Raw genomic sequence first — 16,302 nt, forward strand, 5'->3', positions numbered from 1 at the left:
GAAACATTTAATTTCTCCTGCCTAATTTTTAAGTTCTCATTTTTATTTCTCTGCCACCTGCCATTTTCTGCTGCTTCAGTGATCTTCTGTGATGTCTGCCATTTGCTGAAGTTTTGTCTCTGGCATCATGGCTGCCTGCCATTTCCATCATTGCTGTGCACTAATAACTCATTTTTGCCTGCCAATTATGAAATCGTACCATTTTTCCTTTTTAAAAATTTTGTGGGAGGTAGATTCGATGCTACAAAGATTATGACATCCATATGGGCAAGGCTGCACAGATTGAGTCTCAGTAGCTTTGAAGATAGGTCTGGGGGCGGGCATTAAAAAGGGAGTGTTTTCAGCTGAAATGCTTTATTTTTCACGGCTATGTGGACAAAACATTTTCAAAACATTTGGCAAACATTCTAAATGCTTTGTGCAGAAACAGCCCATGTTATAACTGATGAATTTTATGTTATAAAGGCATTAAACAATTGGGAATTGATAAAAAGAAAATCATTGAACAGTCATCACATTTCCCCAACATTTCCACCCCTCCCAAAATAAAGAGCCTTAAAATGTTTTCTCACATGTCTTCACTGTTTCTGGAAGTTTTACATTTCTTTGCCCAAGACAGTATCAGAACTGGAATGCAAGTAGGTAGTTCTGATCAATTAACCATAAGCATTGCCTGTGTAAAAACCCTTGCACTTGAAATTCACTTGAAAAAACACCATGCCCTATGTAATTAACAGTACAATCAAAGCTGTTAAACCCTTTTCCATCTAGTTCAGCAGCTCCCCCAGTGGCTACCCAGTAGTGTTACCAACTCCAGTTTGGGAAATTCCTGGAGATTTGGAAACAGTGGCTAGGGAAGGACTTCAGTTTTTTAACAACATCATGGTATACCATATAATCCATTCTTCAATGTTGCCATTTTCCTCAGGGGAATGATCTCTGTCATCTAAAGATCTGATGTAATTCTAGAACTCCAGGCCCCACCTGGAGGTTGGTAACCATATCAGCAATTACCCCAAAATGTCCAATAGCAAGAGTATAAAGTTAAAGGTTTCACTTCCACTTGCTCTCCAATAACCATCCCATTTCCCCTTAAGGCTCCAAACTTTTGTATGCACACTTGGGAATGAGACCTCAGTAGGGCATGTTTCTGAGCAAGTCACACTCCTAAAGCTGCTTACAGAGAAATAAGTCCCATTGTGGGCAGTTTCAGAGGGCAGCCATTTTGGTCTGCAGTAGAACAGTTAGATCTGGTAGCACTTTAGAGACCAATAAGATCTTTAGAGTATGAGCTTTTGAGTCTTAGTTCTGGCTAAACATGGCTGCAGACAAACACCATTTCTTATTGCCAGTGATATATCAGCTGTGCAGCCCAATCCTGAGAACCAGCCCTGCAGCATGACTTCCTGTGGCAGGCCGATGCTAAGCTCAAGCTGGCCACTTCACAAAGGGGTGGTCCATCCACTCGTATGTAGGGGAGCTCTGCCACTTTTCACCCTCTGGGGTGAGATGTGGTTTGGTGGCGGTGGTCACAACTCCTCACTTCTATGAGGACATGCAGCCAAATGCCCCCCCCCATGTGACCCACACAAGTGGCACCTGGGGCTTCTTCTCCCTTGTTCCCCCCTCATTACACATCTGCTAGCAGATACCAGGATCTTTCAGAAATCTTAGAAACTATGAAGAGCACTTGCTCCAGCATGGCATAGTAATCAGTTTGTGGGACTGAGACTTGGAAGAACTGGGTTCAAATCCTCACCATGTAATAGAATTTTGCTGGCTAATCTCAGGCCAGTCATACACTGTCAGCATAATGTTCCTTCACAGTGTTGTTGTGAATATAAAATACATGAGAGATGAATGATGTAAATGCTTTGGGTTCCATTCAGAAAAAGGCAGGGTACAACTGAGTAAATAATATGAAGCTTGCAAGAATTTGCAGTTTCTTGAGTTGCACTTTCCAGAGCAAGAAGCTTCCATTGCCACTTCAGAGATACATTTTGTACATTGCCACTTCAGAGATACATTTCACCTGAGCAGTGGGTTAGAGATTTACTGATACTTGGAGAGAATCAATTCTCAGGGTCTTGCACTCACTTTAGTGGAGAATGTCCTTATCAAAATGGTGCCTTTGCTTACTGCAAAACCATTTAAACTTTCTGACACAAAAACATGGATATTTAGCCTTTTGCTTTGTGAACTCTAAGACATTTTACAGCGTTCAGTAACCTTGAGTTCTCCCTGAACAAGAATAGGATTGCCACTAACTCTTCTGTGCTGCTATATCCTCAAGTTATTATGATGTGGTAAAGTTACAGTTGCATAGCAACTTTAAATTGGTGTTACTACTATGCTGTCATCACAAAAAAATGAAACAGTGAGTAGAGCTCAGAACTCAGTTCCTTCCCTCTCAATGCTTGGTCCCACTTTCCTTTCCAGTGTAAAGTTATGACAGCAGTGGCTGACATAATCATAGCTAACAATTAACCATGAAATCAATTGAAAGCCATAAGGCAATTGCACTCATTTTGCAACATGAGATGCCATAGTTGTTGCTATGTTTTACCTTCCTCCCCACAGGATGATATGGGTCCATTCTGCACAGCACAAATAAGTCATCTGGAAGGCATTTTTAAAAAGAGGTGACTTGTCCAAACAGCATAAATAAGACATCCTCTGGACATCTTTAAAAAAGCTGTCTCTCATTTTTTTTGTCAACACAAGCATCAGAGGAGAAAAAGGGCTTTTTCTACCCGACCATTAAACTTTCTGGTAAGTTTCCTCCTCAATTTGTGCCCAATATTTTGTGTGCTGCTGAAGGGATCCTTGCTGCCTCCATTTTAGATGAACTGTGGAATTGGCCTGCCTATTTTCTACATTCTTTAATGCTTTGCAGCTCTATGCACTTGCAGTAATGTGAACATTCAATTTTGCCCCTTGCTGAGTGAGACAAATGAGTTTCTTTTAATCAAAACATAGATAGCCAAATAGATTTCAGACTGAATGTTTGGTATTGTGTACCATTATCTCAATCTTTTTCATTTTCTTTGCACAGTTTTCATCAATATCTGTTTACAAAACAGCACAAATTAAGCTGCCTGCCCTTGATGTCAACAGCAGTAACATATGCAGTAACAGCAGTAATGAGTATGAAGGCCTTTATTGCTTCTGTTTCTGCAAGTGCTCTTTCTAGTAAACCAGTGTGTTCACATAAAAACAGAACACTGCTACCATCAAGATTTCCAAGCAACTAAAGTTTCTAGGAAGCGTTGCTTTTTCCAAGACTTTACATTTTAACATGAACTTTTTGACTGAGTGGTGGGAAAAATGTTTTGGAATAAATAAATCTACAAACCTACCATTTAGGAAATACTTTGCTCTGGACGTAAGCTGTAACCACATGACAATAGATTTCTTCAAACCAGAGCCATATTCTGATGCAGAACAAATCTTACCAGTCTTCCTTCCTGAAGTCATCTTCTATTTAGATATTAGTAGTCCAGTTTTCTCCCCAGTGGGACTCAAAGTATTTCACATGGAGTTGCCTGCCCTGCACTGGCATATGCTGGGAGATTTGGGAGGCAGTGTGCAAGGAAGGTGGAATATCAGACAATGTGATGTCACATCCTCCATAATATACTATAGGAATTTCCCTAGTCCCTATGGTAAAGACCATAGAGAATGAGGAGGATGTAGTGTCACTTCAATGCAGAGGTTTGACAGTGTAATGTCACTTTTACTTTTCCTCAAATCATTGAAGGCAGGAAATGGGAGCAAGCAGAAAGGTTTGCCTGAGTGGGCAAATGGCAAACCTGGTTCACAACATCATTATCACCTCCTCCATTTTTCCCTCACAAAAACTATTCTTTAAGGTGGGTTACACCAAAATAGATAATGACTGACCTAAGGTCTCCCAGCAACCTTCTATACAGAATGAGGATTCAAACCTGGATCTCCCAGATCCTAGTCCAGCCACTAGTTCTCATGATGTTACTGCTATAGTGACAACTGTAAATGTGGTCTGATGGAAACTTTGGAACCAAGCAACTGGTGCAATCATCTATGTGGAGTGGGACTTGATCTCCAATGTGTTTCAAAAAAGAAAGCACAAATTTAATTTCTATTCAAGCTAGTTAGCAACACAAAACCAAAGAAAAAAAGAAAAAAAAACCCAGGAATTTCAAAAATGTAAGTGCATAATATATTGTCACAAATAATCAGGTCTCAAATGGACTAGGGTTTTTTTTTTCATTGTTAAAAAACCCAAACCTATAGCATGATGAATTATTAGTCACTAAGAAATATGATTAGCTGACACAAATTTTACTCTGTGTAGTGTTCTGATTAATGGACTAAAATGTGCTAAACAAATGCTTATACAATAACCTCATTTTCAGCTTTGTTGGGCAGGCATAATAAATAATAATTCTGCATAATAACTACAGGCACAACCCCACAAGCTCTGCCGCTCTTAAACCTCCACTCATTTTCTTAGGGCTTGCAATGAATTTGGGATTGGATGGTTAGGCTGCAGCACTGCTTGATAAATTGCTCCCGTGTACTGCCTCAATCCTCTACTTGTGAGCAACCATCCAACTTCTCCAAATCTCTCCCCAAAATGCATGATTTCAGGCTGCAAAACAGCGAACAAAAATCACACCTGAAATAAAGAAAGGGCTTAAACTTTCACTGCAAGGTCTGCATCATTCAGTAACTCTCAAAAAGCCGAAATGCTTTCCCTTCTTTAAATGTGTGATGAAACATTTCATTCTAAGCACGCCTGGACTTAATTCAGGATACAATATTTCTATCTCATCGAAGGCTTTCATGGCCAGAATCAACTGGCTGTTGTGGGTTTTCCGGGCTGTGTGGTCACGATCTGGTAGTTTTTGCTCCTAACATTTTGCCCACATCTATACCTGACGTCTTCAGAGGCATGAGCAGAGGAGCTACTTGTTCTGGTAATTTTTCTCAGCCATCAATTTCTTCATGGTTTGAATTTGTCTTCATAACTCAGAGGATTAAAAATACTATGCTTATCTACTAAGGAATAAAAGAATGCAGGAACTGATGTGCAAGCCTTGAGGCATGAATAGCTGTTGCCACAGGTTGTGTATTACTTTTGGACTTTTCCATTTCAAAAAAATCTTGGAAAATAGATATAGTTTCCTTCAAAATGCAAATATATGCTTTTTGTATGTTAACATCATTGTCATGCGCTATCTACTTAAGTATGTATTTGCATATAAATCGTATGACTACTCACGAGCAGCCTTACTCAATATCCAAAGGGATTATTTGCAAATGAATCTGTTTCTTGTTTGGAGGCTGAACAAGCTTTTTTTTTTTTTTTTTTTAAAGGATTCCAGACAAAGAGGTTCTAAAAGAGCATCTTGAAAAGATGTGTGCTTATTTCCTTTGGGACAGATTTTCCTAATCAAAAATGACACTTAAGCTGCTAGCTCTCTTTGAAAATCAATGGAAATGCTGCACAAGCTTCCTTCTCTTCTTTTCTTTGAAAATCAATCTTTGTATCAATGAATTTCATCTAATTCCCTGAAAATTCTGTAAAGAGATTCCTGTGGATTTCTATGGGAGAGAGTTTAGGCTCTTATATTAAAATTTAGAGTAGATGGGCACTAAGAAGGAAAGTTTAGTGTGAAGGAAATAGATAATGAGGGGTGCAGTACTGAAGCAGGGTTCACACCCCAGATAGCAGGGATGCGCAACACTCACACTGGAACACACAGCAGGAACTGAGACGCACACAGCTTTATCAGCTTCCCAGAAGGGGTCCTTCTTTATTAGGTTCACAGCAATGTTGCTCTCTCTGACAAAGTGCTTCGCCAGACGACGAGAAGACAAGAGTCTCACAGTACATAGCACACTGCTGCATTATATGCATTTCATCAACCAATCAGAAAACCTTTCCAATTAGCTCCAGAAAGAGGCTGTCATAAAGAGGTGGTCATATGACACCTGTCATTTAGATTTTGTAGATCAGACATTTGTCCTGACAAATCCCCTTACTACATTAAAGCTAAACTACAAAACCATTTCATGGAGGGAGATTTCTGCTAAAGTAAAATAATTTTTGGAAGGACCACTTTTGTACTCAGGCAAGCACAACCCTCCATAGCATCATATCATCCAAGCTTGCTGTGGAGAGAAAACTGGCTCCCCTTTAGATTCGCCCATTGTTTGCCAAGCATGGTGCTGCTAGCTTCCACTTTCTGAGCATCCTTCCCGGTCTATCTCCTCTTTACAGCTCACTCACTCTCATTTGCTTCTTTCCTGCGAATCTGCGTCTTGACTCTGAGGGGTTAAACCCCGGGGCTGCCAGAGGGGGGAAGGAGGGGGAGGCGTGGTGGAGGGAGTGCGTGATGGTGGGGGAAATGGCTGGTCCTTTCCCAACTGCAATAAATTCAAAACTGGGCAGGCAGAGCCAGCCCAAGCCAAAGGCGCCCCAGCATCACACGCTGGTTGCAGAAGGGAGGGAGAGCAGCATGGCACCATGTATTGCCATGACAGGAACCTGTGGCTCTCGGCAGGTTTGAGACTCCCAACTTGCCCATCGGACTGCGGAACTCCCATCCTGTTCTTAAACTGATGTCCAACATAAACAAGAGCCTTTCATTGCTGCAGCTCAGCCAAAAGAGGAAGGGGCATGCTTCAATATTTCCCTCCCATCCCCGATTTGATTGATCTTTTTCTAAAATGGAACATGAATGGCAGGACAGATTGTATCTCCAAGAATCTTTCTCAGCTTGTTACATGACCTACCCTTTACTGCATGACTTTGTTTTAGATTTCTCTTTCATTCAATTTGCCTTTCCTCCTTGGAGTGTAGGGACAATGTAGAACTATCATGGTTCTTCTGCTGTTTTAAAGACTTTATTAAGACTTTAAGTACAGATATATAAAGAAGGGTGGATGAGGCATTCAAATACGTTCTTTGGAAATATGTTCCACTCATTTCAGTTACATCTGTTTAAAATAGTGGCACTGTACTTTAGAGGAACCCATGGTTCTTCTAAGAAAATTACCACTATTTTAAACAGAAATAAATGAAATGAGTATATGTTTCGAAAGAACATATTTGAATGCCTTATCCACCCTTCTTCCAGAGACAAATCTTCCCATTACTTTCATTTAAGAGAGCTTTGTTCAATACAAAACTAAAATTCAATTGTGTATTCCACTTTCAAGTGATATAAAGAACTAATAATTCTGTACTTAAATTAAGCTATCTATCTCCATATGACAATAAGAATTATAAAAAGCACATCCACTTTTGGTCATCTATTGAGGCTACATTTCATAGAATGTGAAAGAAAGCATTATTCCTATGAGCTGTCAAAGGCACCTTATACCAAAGGGGACTACTGAAGGTATCACCCCTTTACTTCAACCTACATCCCCTGAAAACAGAATATCTGTTTGAAGGAAAAATCAGCCATTGATTTGGGTGCTGAACAAAAAGTGATTTCCCCTCATGCACGTAACCCCATAAACAGCATGACTCACTAAGAATGGTTTTCTAGTTTGCTGTCAATATGAATGGCAACACCCGGTAATATCATGCAAATAAGCACAATAACCTGTGAAAGAGCATCAGACTGTCAATTGTAAACATAAAGTGCTCTGGAAGCAATGTTTGAGGTTTAGTCCTGTAAGTAAGCAGCGAAACTATGCAAACTGAAGGCCTTGCCAAGCTAGTACACAACTAGGCAGGCAGTTCAGAATCTGATGTAGTAGAGATCAAGAATAATACCAATAACAAAAAAAACTTTGCAGAACCTCCTTATCTTGAGAACACTGCGAGGAAACTAACAGAATAGGAAGAATTTGCCTCACAAAAGATTTGCCATCCAAAGAATTTAGCTGTAACCCAGAACATTCTGAACCTTCCTAGAAGTCAATAGTACGTGCAACAACAGCAGTGCTAAATTCTCTTCAGAGGATCATCCTGGGTAGACATATTCTTGTTTGAACATGATGTGCATCTATACACATCTATACTGGATTTACTTGATATCTGGGAGCCTTTTGCTCCCAGGCCCTTCATATCACAATGGTTGTATCTGTGTATTAAGTATTACATTTTCCTTTTCTCCATGGAGCTCAAAGGAATATACCCAGTTCTCCCATCCTCATTGTACTGTAATCTAGGTTAAGCCATCCAGCTACTTTCTGTTCCAAGCAGCAGCATCTGGGACAAATGTATGCATGCTGGCTTGAAAGGTGGGAGGGAATAAAGCCCTTCTCCCAGTGGTGGGATTCAGCAGGTTCTCCCCACTTCGGCAGAATCGGTTGTAAAAATGGTGCTTGTAAACAACCTGTTGTTAAATTATTTGAATCTCACTACCAGAACTGGTTGTTAAATTAATTGAATCCCACCACTGCCTTCTCCCCACTGTTAGTCTCCCCAATGTTAGTCCAAAGCACACCCTGAAGTGCCCCCTCCCACAGCCAACTGGTTGCTTTCTGTCCCAAAAAGCAGTACCCTGGCTGGCTGGCTGGCTGGCTGGCTGGCTGGCTTGAAGCAGGGGAGGGGAATATTCTCTCTCTCCCAGACAAACTGGCTACTTTCTGACCCAAGCAGCAACACCCAGGTAAAAGGCATACAGGTTGGCTGTAGTGGTGGGGAAATAAAAGCCTCTCTCTTTAGTGCCTGAGAGGAAAGTTGACTGGCTGTCCTGAATGGGGATGTGAGGGCCTTATTTATTCAGTGATGCTTTTTATTCAGTTCTATGCAGGACAAAACAGTTTAAAATGCTTTTCAGGAAGTGTGAAGTGGATCCACTTGGGATGGATGGGGCTTGCATAGCCTGAAGTTGGGGCAGTTGCTGGGACCCTTGGCCCTCTGCTACTGCCCTCTCATCTGTGCCCTCTGCCATTCACTTGTATGCCCTTCCTCCCCACACTTACATCCTCACAAACCTTTGTTTCAACCAACACTCCTGGTCATAAAACTATGAAGTGCTCCTGGTGGAATGGTATGTGTGGGATCAATGTGGCTGGGAGCATGGATGGTGGGAGGCTTGGAGGGAACAGGCGCCCAAGCAGGGGCATTCTGATGGGCAGGACAGAAATGAGCACTCTTTTCACAGGGCCTTCCAAAACCTGAAACCATTCTGGTGGTGAATGTAGTGGAGTCAGCATTTGCAAAGCAGATTAAGAGCCTGAGGATGCTTATGGACCCATCCTTGCAGTTTGAAAAGCAGGCCAACAGTGTCTTCTGACAGCTGCATTTGACAGATAAAAATATTTTAGTTAAAAATAAAATGAATGTGTTTACCTCTAAGTGAATATGAGAATATAATTGATTCTTCTTCTGTGCAAAAATCAGCCCTCTTGGTGAAGAAGTAATGTCACGGGAGATAGATATACAGAATTTTAAAAAACACAGATGAAACCACTGCACATTATTTTATAAAGCATGCTAAGCATTCAAAGAAAGTCAAGGTAACAGATAATGCAAACTTGATCATATTCTTAAAATGTCAAAATAATAGTCTCTATATTTTTATTATGCCTGGCAAATGTTTTTTGATATTCTTTGTAAACAAAGATTTAAGAATAAAATATTTACTACAAAGTTTTGTCAAAGAAAAGAAGTATAAAAAGCAATATGGTTTGTTTTCTCTTCAATAGTTTATAATCATTGCTTAGACTTCAGAATTTTATAAGCACAAGCATATGCTCAGACCTTTTTTGGGTAGCATTGCAACTTTACCCACTATAATAAAGTTCTGCTTTCAGTGTTTATTAATATGCACCTGCTGACTGTTATCACACAGATTTTAATGAATGGTTCATTATTATTTAATAAGACAGCTGCTTTAATTTTGAATGTTAAAATCAAGTGATGTTCACAGATCCTGGCTGCATGGGAAGATAGGTGATCACTTTCAATTTCGGCTAGATGCATAGAACCTTTTGAATCTTAATTGCTAGAAATTAAATGAAACCTTGCTAGAAATTGCTATTTGGGGTACTCCCGCCTGCCTTCTATTGAATGGGATATCCCTTAATATATCTTCTTTTGCAAAATATCACAATACTGTTGAACGTGGAGATCCCTTGAATTTATTTTAATGGACTTCAAGAGAAGCCAATTTGTAAATGTTTGGGCATCCATGAACAATTGAGGAGAAAGGGTTAACTAATAGGACCCATCACAATCTTCTCATAGCTCCACGCAGTATTAAGAGGGCAACAAATACACTCAGTTTTCATACGTTGTTGTTGCGAGACTTTTCTTATCTTAATTTACAAAGTTATGTTTTTCTACATGGATAGAAAGTCCCTCAAGTGTTCAAAAAACCCTACATTGTGAGTGCATGCGTCTATTTCTCCTCTGCATGTTTAGACACTCGTTACTCAAAAACTAGCTGGGAGAACCCACAAGGAATCATGGAGGAACTGATAAATTATTTGGGAACTCCTCACTCATATCATCTTTTCTGGGATTCTACAAACACTTGTGTTAGCAGGACAACTTCCATTCCTCACTTTCCCCCACCCTTTCTTAGCAGCTTTCAACTAAAATACTCCCTGGAGCCAACTCAGACAACATTTACAAATGTGATAAAATTCATATATTTCCTGCATACTTAGGGAGTGTTCCAAGGATTTAGAAATCTCCATGTTGTTTGGGGTGGGGCCTGGTGGTACTATTTTTGAGAGTTGTCACAAGTTGCATACCTTACTGTTTGGTACATTAATCATAAAATAATCATCCCAAAATAGTTATGGTCAGTGATGGGCCAACACTGCTTCTTTTATCTTATTTGCACTCTTTTTGCAATTTTGTATGTAGTTTTGAAGAAAACTTCAGGTCATTCTGAGTACTCACAGTAAAATATTGCAAAAAGCAAGTACAGCTTTTTCTTGCAGGAATCAGCACACTATAACAAACAGAATGAAGTGATGGAGAAAAAACATGCTGAATTTCTAACTATCAGGCAGTGTTTGGAAGAATAGGAATGTTGCTGGTGAAAATGTGGCAACCCAACAAGAAAAGAGGAGGCAGAAGGTAAAGAGAACCCTCCAGCTGTTTTGGCCAGCTGGACTATGATTCAAAAGACACAACCTGCTCAGAAAGAAGAGAAAAGGAAGCTGGGCAAAGGTTGACAACATCAGCCATCTTCTCAAGTGCCTCCCTGACCTTCTTAATGAGATTACAAATGAGTGTTTGAATCTGTATGGTCTGCTCCAATACCATCCAAAACTGATTTTGCAATTACCATTTGGTTATAAGAAGCTTGTATGGAGAAGTCATTAGTTACATGGTAAAAAAATATAATGACATGAGAGGAATGGCTGACTGTGATATGACAGAAAGAAATGCATTCTGTAGATTTCAAAGTAATTAGCCAAGCTAACTAAAAATCAAGCAGGGTTGTTAGAAAATTAAATAAATGATAATGGTTCCTCTGTAATCCCAGATCAACAAATAACATTAAACAAAGAATTTAACTCTTTCAAATTAATGTCCATTATCTACAAATAAAGATTACAAGTTTTACCTACTATATAATAATGGTCATAGAATTAGCTTGAACATGATGTGCCTTTTTCTCTCAATTCACATTTTCTTAAAGTTATGTACTTCTCAGAATTTTCCCTATGGTCCTGTTAGTAAATTTTCCATATGGTCCTGTTAGTAAATAATCCATAACATATTTCCATATATACTGCTACATATATTAAATCACAACCCTAAACATATTTAAATGGAAGTAAATATTACTATCAGAATGGTACCTGGTTGCCATGACCACTATGTAGGATTGCACCTCTGCAGTACTACCCTGAACAAGTTTACTCAAAAATAAGCCACACCACATCTTCCTCTTCATAAGTGTACATAAAAACTCAGCCTGTCACTGCATGCCTATGTACATTTACTTGGGAGAATGTCCCGCTGAGTTCAGTTGGCTAGACCCCTTATTCCATTCTCTGGAAGCTGGAGAGAGGAGTAGCGGAAAAGAGGAGAAGAGCAGAGGAGTGGGGAGAGGAGAGGAGTAGCAGGGAAAGGAGAAGTGGGACAGACAGCACTTACTGAGCTCTGGTTTTTCTTTTTGGAGAGCTTTTCTCAAAGCCAAATCTTTTAATCTTTTAACAATGTGTTTTTAATCACCAATTAGTAACCCCCTCTCGGCACACACAAATAATTAGTAACCTACTCTCAGGAACCTGTGAGAACCTGCTGGATCCCACCTCTGATCTTGAGGGATAGTACAAGGTACGGAAAGCTCAAGGGGGAGGTACTCATTAAAAGTTTAATATTTGAATCATCCCTTGGGGAGGTGGGAGGCTCCCCATAGCAGGCAATTTGATCATTATGAATGTAGAGAGTTGGGTTTGTGAGAGGCATGATGACCACATGGTGACTTGCCTGCCTGGTGCGAAAGTTGCGGATATCATGCTTCATCTAGATAGGCTGTTAGACAGTTCTGGGGTGGAATCAGCACATTGCGGCTTTTTCAGAGGCAAGTCCTTACTAGAGATCTTTGAGGGTGTAAACAGGCACGTGGATAAGGGGGAACCAGTGGACATTGTCTACTTGGATTTCCAAAAGGCTTTTGACGAAGTTCCTCACCAGAGGCTATTGAGAAAACTCAGCAATCAAGGATTAAGCTCTGCACGGGCAAAATATGACGCCGCTTCAACGAAAAAGGAAGCGCCAGAGCCGAGAGCCACCGCACGCCAAGAGCGCGGAGCGCAGTCACGCGAAAACGCCAAACCGGGCGCTAAGACGCATTCAGCAAACGCTTTAAACCACTCTTTTCCCCCATGTGACGCGATCGACTTCGCGACTCGCGCTAACAGCCGCCACGGAGCTGCTCGTCCAAAATGGCGTCTGGCCTGCACGGTTTCTCGCGCAGGCTTAATATCACGAGACGCCCGCAGCGCCTGCGGCTGCGATCCGTCACATATCATACTGCGGACGCCCGCAGCTCCGCCTGTCTGTGTGAACGCTTTTTTTGGGATGCGTCGCAATTTGCGACGTCATCGCGTCGCTGCTTTTGGCCGTGCGGAAACGGCCAAGGATTAAGAGGGGTAGTCCTCCTATGGTTTAAAAACTTTGCTTCCTGTTTATGGAAGCAAAGGATGGGTGTAAATGGGAAGTTCTCACAATGGAGTGATGTAGGGAGTGGTGTCCCCCAAGGATGCATTTTGGGACCAGTGCTCTTTAACCTATTCATAAATGACCCGGAAGTAGGGAGGGGTAGCATGGTGGCCAAGTTTGCAGATGATAGCACATTATGTAGGATGGTGAGAACCACAAAAGTTTGTGAAGAGCTCCAAGCGAACCTTTATAAATTAGGTGAGTGGGCTAAGAAATGGCAAATGCAGTTCAATGTAGCAAAATGCAAAGTGATGCACATCCAAACTTCACATACACGCTACAGGGGTCAGTGCTATCAGTCACAGACCAGGAAAGGGATTTGAGCATCTTAGTTGAGTTCCATGGGAATGTCAACTCAATGCATGGCAGCCGTGAAAAAGGCAAACTCTATGCTGGGGATAATTAGGAAAGGAGTTGATAATAAAACTGCAAGGATTGTCATGTCCTTATATAAAGCCGTGGTGCGACCGCACTTGGAGTACTGTGTTCAGTTCTGGTCACCACATCTCAAAAAGGATTTCAAAGAGTTAGAAAAAGTGCAGAGAAAGGCAATGAGGATGAGGAGAGGCTGCAGCATTTGGGATTCTTTAGTTGGGAGAGGAGATGTTTGAGGGGGATATGATTGAAGTCTATAAAATTAGGCATGGGGTAGAAAATGTTGACAGAGAGAAACTTTTCTCTCTTTCTCACAATACTAGAACCAGGAGGCATACATTGAAAATGCTGGGGAAAGAATTAGGACTAATAAAAGGAAATATTTCCTCATACAACGCATAGTTGGTGTTTGGAATATGCTGCCACAAGAGGTGGTGATGGCCACTAACCTGGATAGCTTTAAAGGGGGCTTGGACAGATGTATAGAGGAGAAGTCGATGTACGGCTACCAATCTTGATCCTCCTTGATCTGAGATTGCAAATGCCTTAGCAGACCAGGTGCTCAGGAGTAGCAGCAGCAGCAGCAGCAGAAGGCCATTGCTTTCACATCCTGCATGTGAGCTCCCAAAGGCATCTGGTGGGCCACTGCGAGTAGCAGAGTGCTGGACTAGATGGACTCTGGTCTGATCCAGCAGGCTCTTTCTTATGTTCTTCTTAAGGTTTAACCTTTTACTTGTGCAGTTTTGCTAATCAAAAACAACCACCAGTACAAAACTAGATTTGCCAATTCCCAACTGGGAAATCCTTGGATATTTGGAAAACTGTACCTGGGGATCACAGGGTGTAGCCATTTTTTTTCCAGAGTAAACTGGTCTCTGTAGTCTAAAGATCAGTTGTAATTCTGGGAGCTCCCCAGGCCTTATCTGAGGGTTGGTAACCCATGCTGTTATTAGCCTTGGAAAAGAAAAGCTAGGAGCCCTCTTTTTGTCTGTCTTTTTTTTTCTGGACAATACTAGTAATAAGAGGAACACACAATATTCATAAATTCAGGGTCCGAGTAAGGCTGCAAAGCAAAAACTGTACAATTAAAAGCTCCATTTAAAAATAAAACCAGAATGCTAAAATTAAAAAAAGAATACCTAAATCAATACCTCAGGTTATCCAGAATGCTATGATTTTGGCATCTTTTTATTTTTAGTGGAAACATAGTTAAGATTCAAGTTTGGTGATTTATTCACTAATATTTATGTATAATACATTATGTTTAAGGGGGGGGGACCTTCATACAGCCACACAAGCATAAAGAGTCATGATTTATATTTTCAATTAATATAGTGGCAGGCTGGTGAGGTAAATTCACTATGGGAATAGGAAGTTTGAGAAATTCAGCCCTCTGCCATTGATTAAAACTCACGTGTCAGGAAAAAGAGAACTTTAATGAATATAGCACTTGAGTTTCTTTGGTTGCAGATGAAGAAAAATGCAAAATTATCTAGGGAGCATGAGGAAGGGAATGTCTAATTCCTTTGGCTTGGTTTGCCAGTTATTTATCCTCAAACTGTTCAAAAATAATTGCACAGCTCGTCTTCTTCAATGAGAAAAAGTTCAGTTCATAGCAAACTTGCAAAAGTCCTCATTTTTTATATTATATTTCTCAGGCAAGAAGATCACTAATATAAGCAGGTGTATGCATATGTATCAGGTATAACATAAGTATCAGCTCTCACTTTCTAGGTTACACTATAAAAATAAATGTAATGATGCAGATGTCAGTGCTATCCCAGTTCAGCAGCAGCATGCAACTCATGCAGCTATTACAGATGCTGCAAATATTATGGCAAACTTATTTGATGGCTGAACTTACTAAATTTGCCCAATTCATCTGTTCTGAATGGAATGATTTTTTAAAAGTGTTATTTATAACCAACTTATACTTCTAACTTGACTGTCTATTTCAACAATGGCCTGCAGAGCACGTGCAAACACAACTAACAAAGCAACGAGTGGATTGGGATAGAACAGTGGTGGTGAACCTATGGCACGGGTGCCAGAGGTGGCACTCAGAGCCCTCTTCGTGGGCACGTGAGCTGTCGCCCCATTTTGGGCACTTGGCAGTGGCTTAGCACCAAGGGGGCAAGGGGTTCATGACGTACTGGGTGTGTGCCCCTGCGGGGGTGTGGCGAGGGTGTTTTGGGGCGAGGTGCTTTGGGACATTCTGGGGGCATTCCAGGGCAGGGCTGGGGCGTGAAAGGGGCACAGGGCACACGCATGCCCCAGGTGCAGTTTCCCTTCGCTCTGCCACTGGCACTCAGTCTCTAAAAGGTTCGCCATCACTGGGATAGTACAATTATTTTTGATGCACTAGTTTTTTACCCATAGGCTGTTTTTTTAATGGAAGAACATTTAAAATAGCAACACTTCCCTGCACTCTGAATGGACACAGTCCATTCTATGACCACATCACATGCAGACCAGGCCATGATCTGTCTCAAGAAGACCAATGAAAGGGCATTTCCTAAGGACTTGAAGTGAAGACTGGTCTCTCTTATGGTAAGTTCTACTGATCCAGAATAGGAATCATTTTACCTAACAGGTCTTTTCCATTAATTCCTCTGTTATTTAGTAGTTCATTAGCATTTGAAGAATTGCAAACACAACAACATTGGTTATTATTGTTGTTGTCCTACTGGTATGATAAATGACTGCAAATTAGACAACCATTCTGGTAAATCTTGTTGCAAAATCAACAACTTCTCTGTTTACGAGTTCTGATGTGAACTTAATTT

General features: G+C 40.8%; 1 protein-coding gene and 1 long non-coding RNA gene across 2 annotated transcripts in view; both read right to left on the reverse strand.

Moving 5' to 3' along the window:
- Window positions 1-16,302, reverse strand: part of TMEM232 (transmembrane protein 232) — a 194,093-nt gene that overhangs the window by 32,253 nt on the left and 145,538 nt on the right. The gene's annotated exons all lie outside the window — the stretch shown is intronic.
- On the reverse strand, window positions 1,632-15,710 carry LOC125436432. The gene is made up of 4 exons (XR_007245055.1): window positions 15,506-15,710; window positions 13,528-13,533; window positions 10,387-10,393; window positions 1,632-1,641 (listed from the first exon to the last, which is right to left on the reverse strand). It is a non-coding gene; the product is annotated as an uncharacterized LOC125436432 (long non-coding RNA).

The sequence above is a fragment of the Sphaerodactylus townsendi genome, linkage group LG07, assembly GCF_021028975.2.
Source record: "Sphaerodactylus townsendi isolate TG3544 linkage group LG07, MPM_Stown_v2.3, whole genome shotgun sequence".
Taxonomy (NCBI): domain Eukaryota; kingdom Metazoa; phylum Chordata; class Lepidosauria; order Squamata; family Sphaerodactylidae; genus Sphaerodactylus; species Sphaerodactylus townsendi.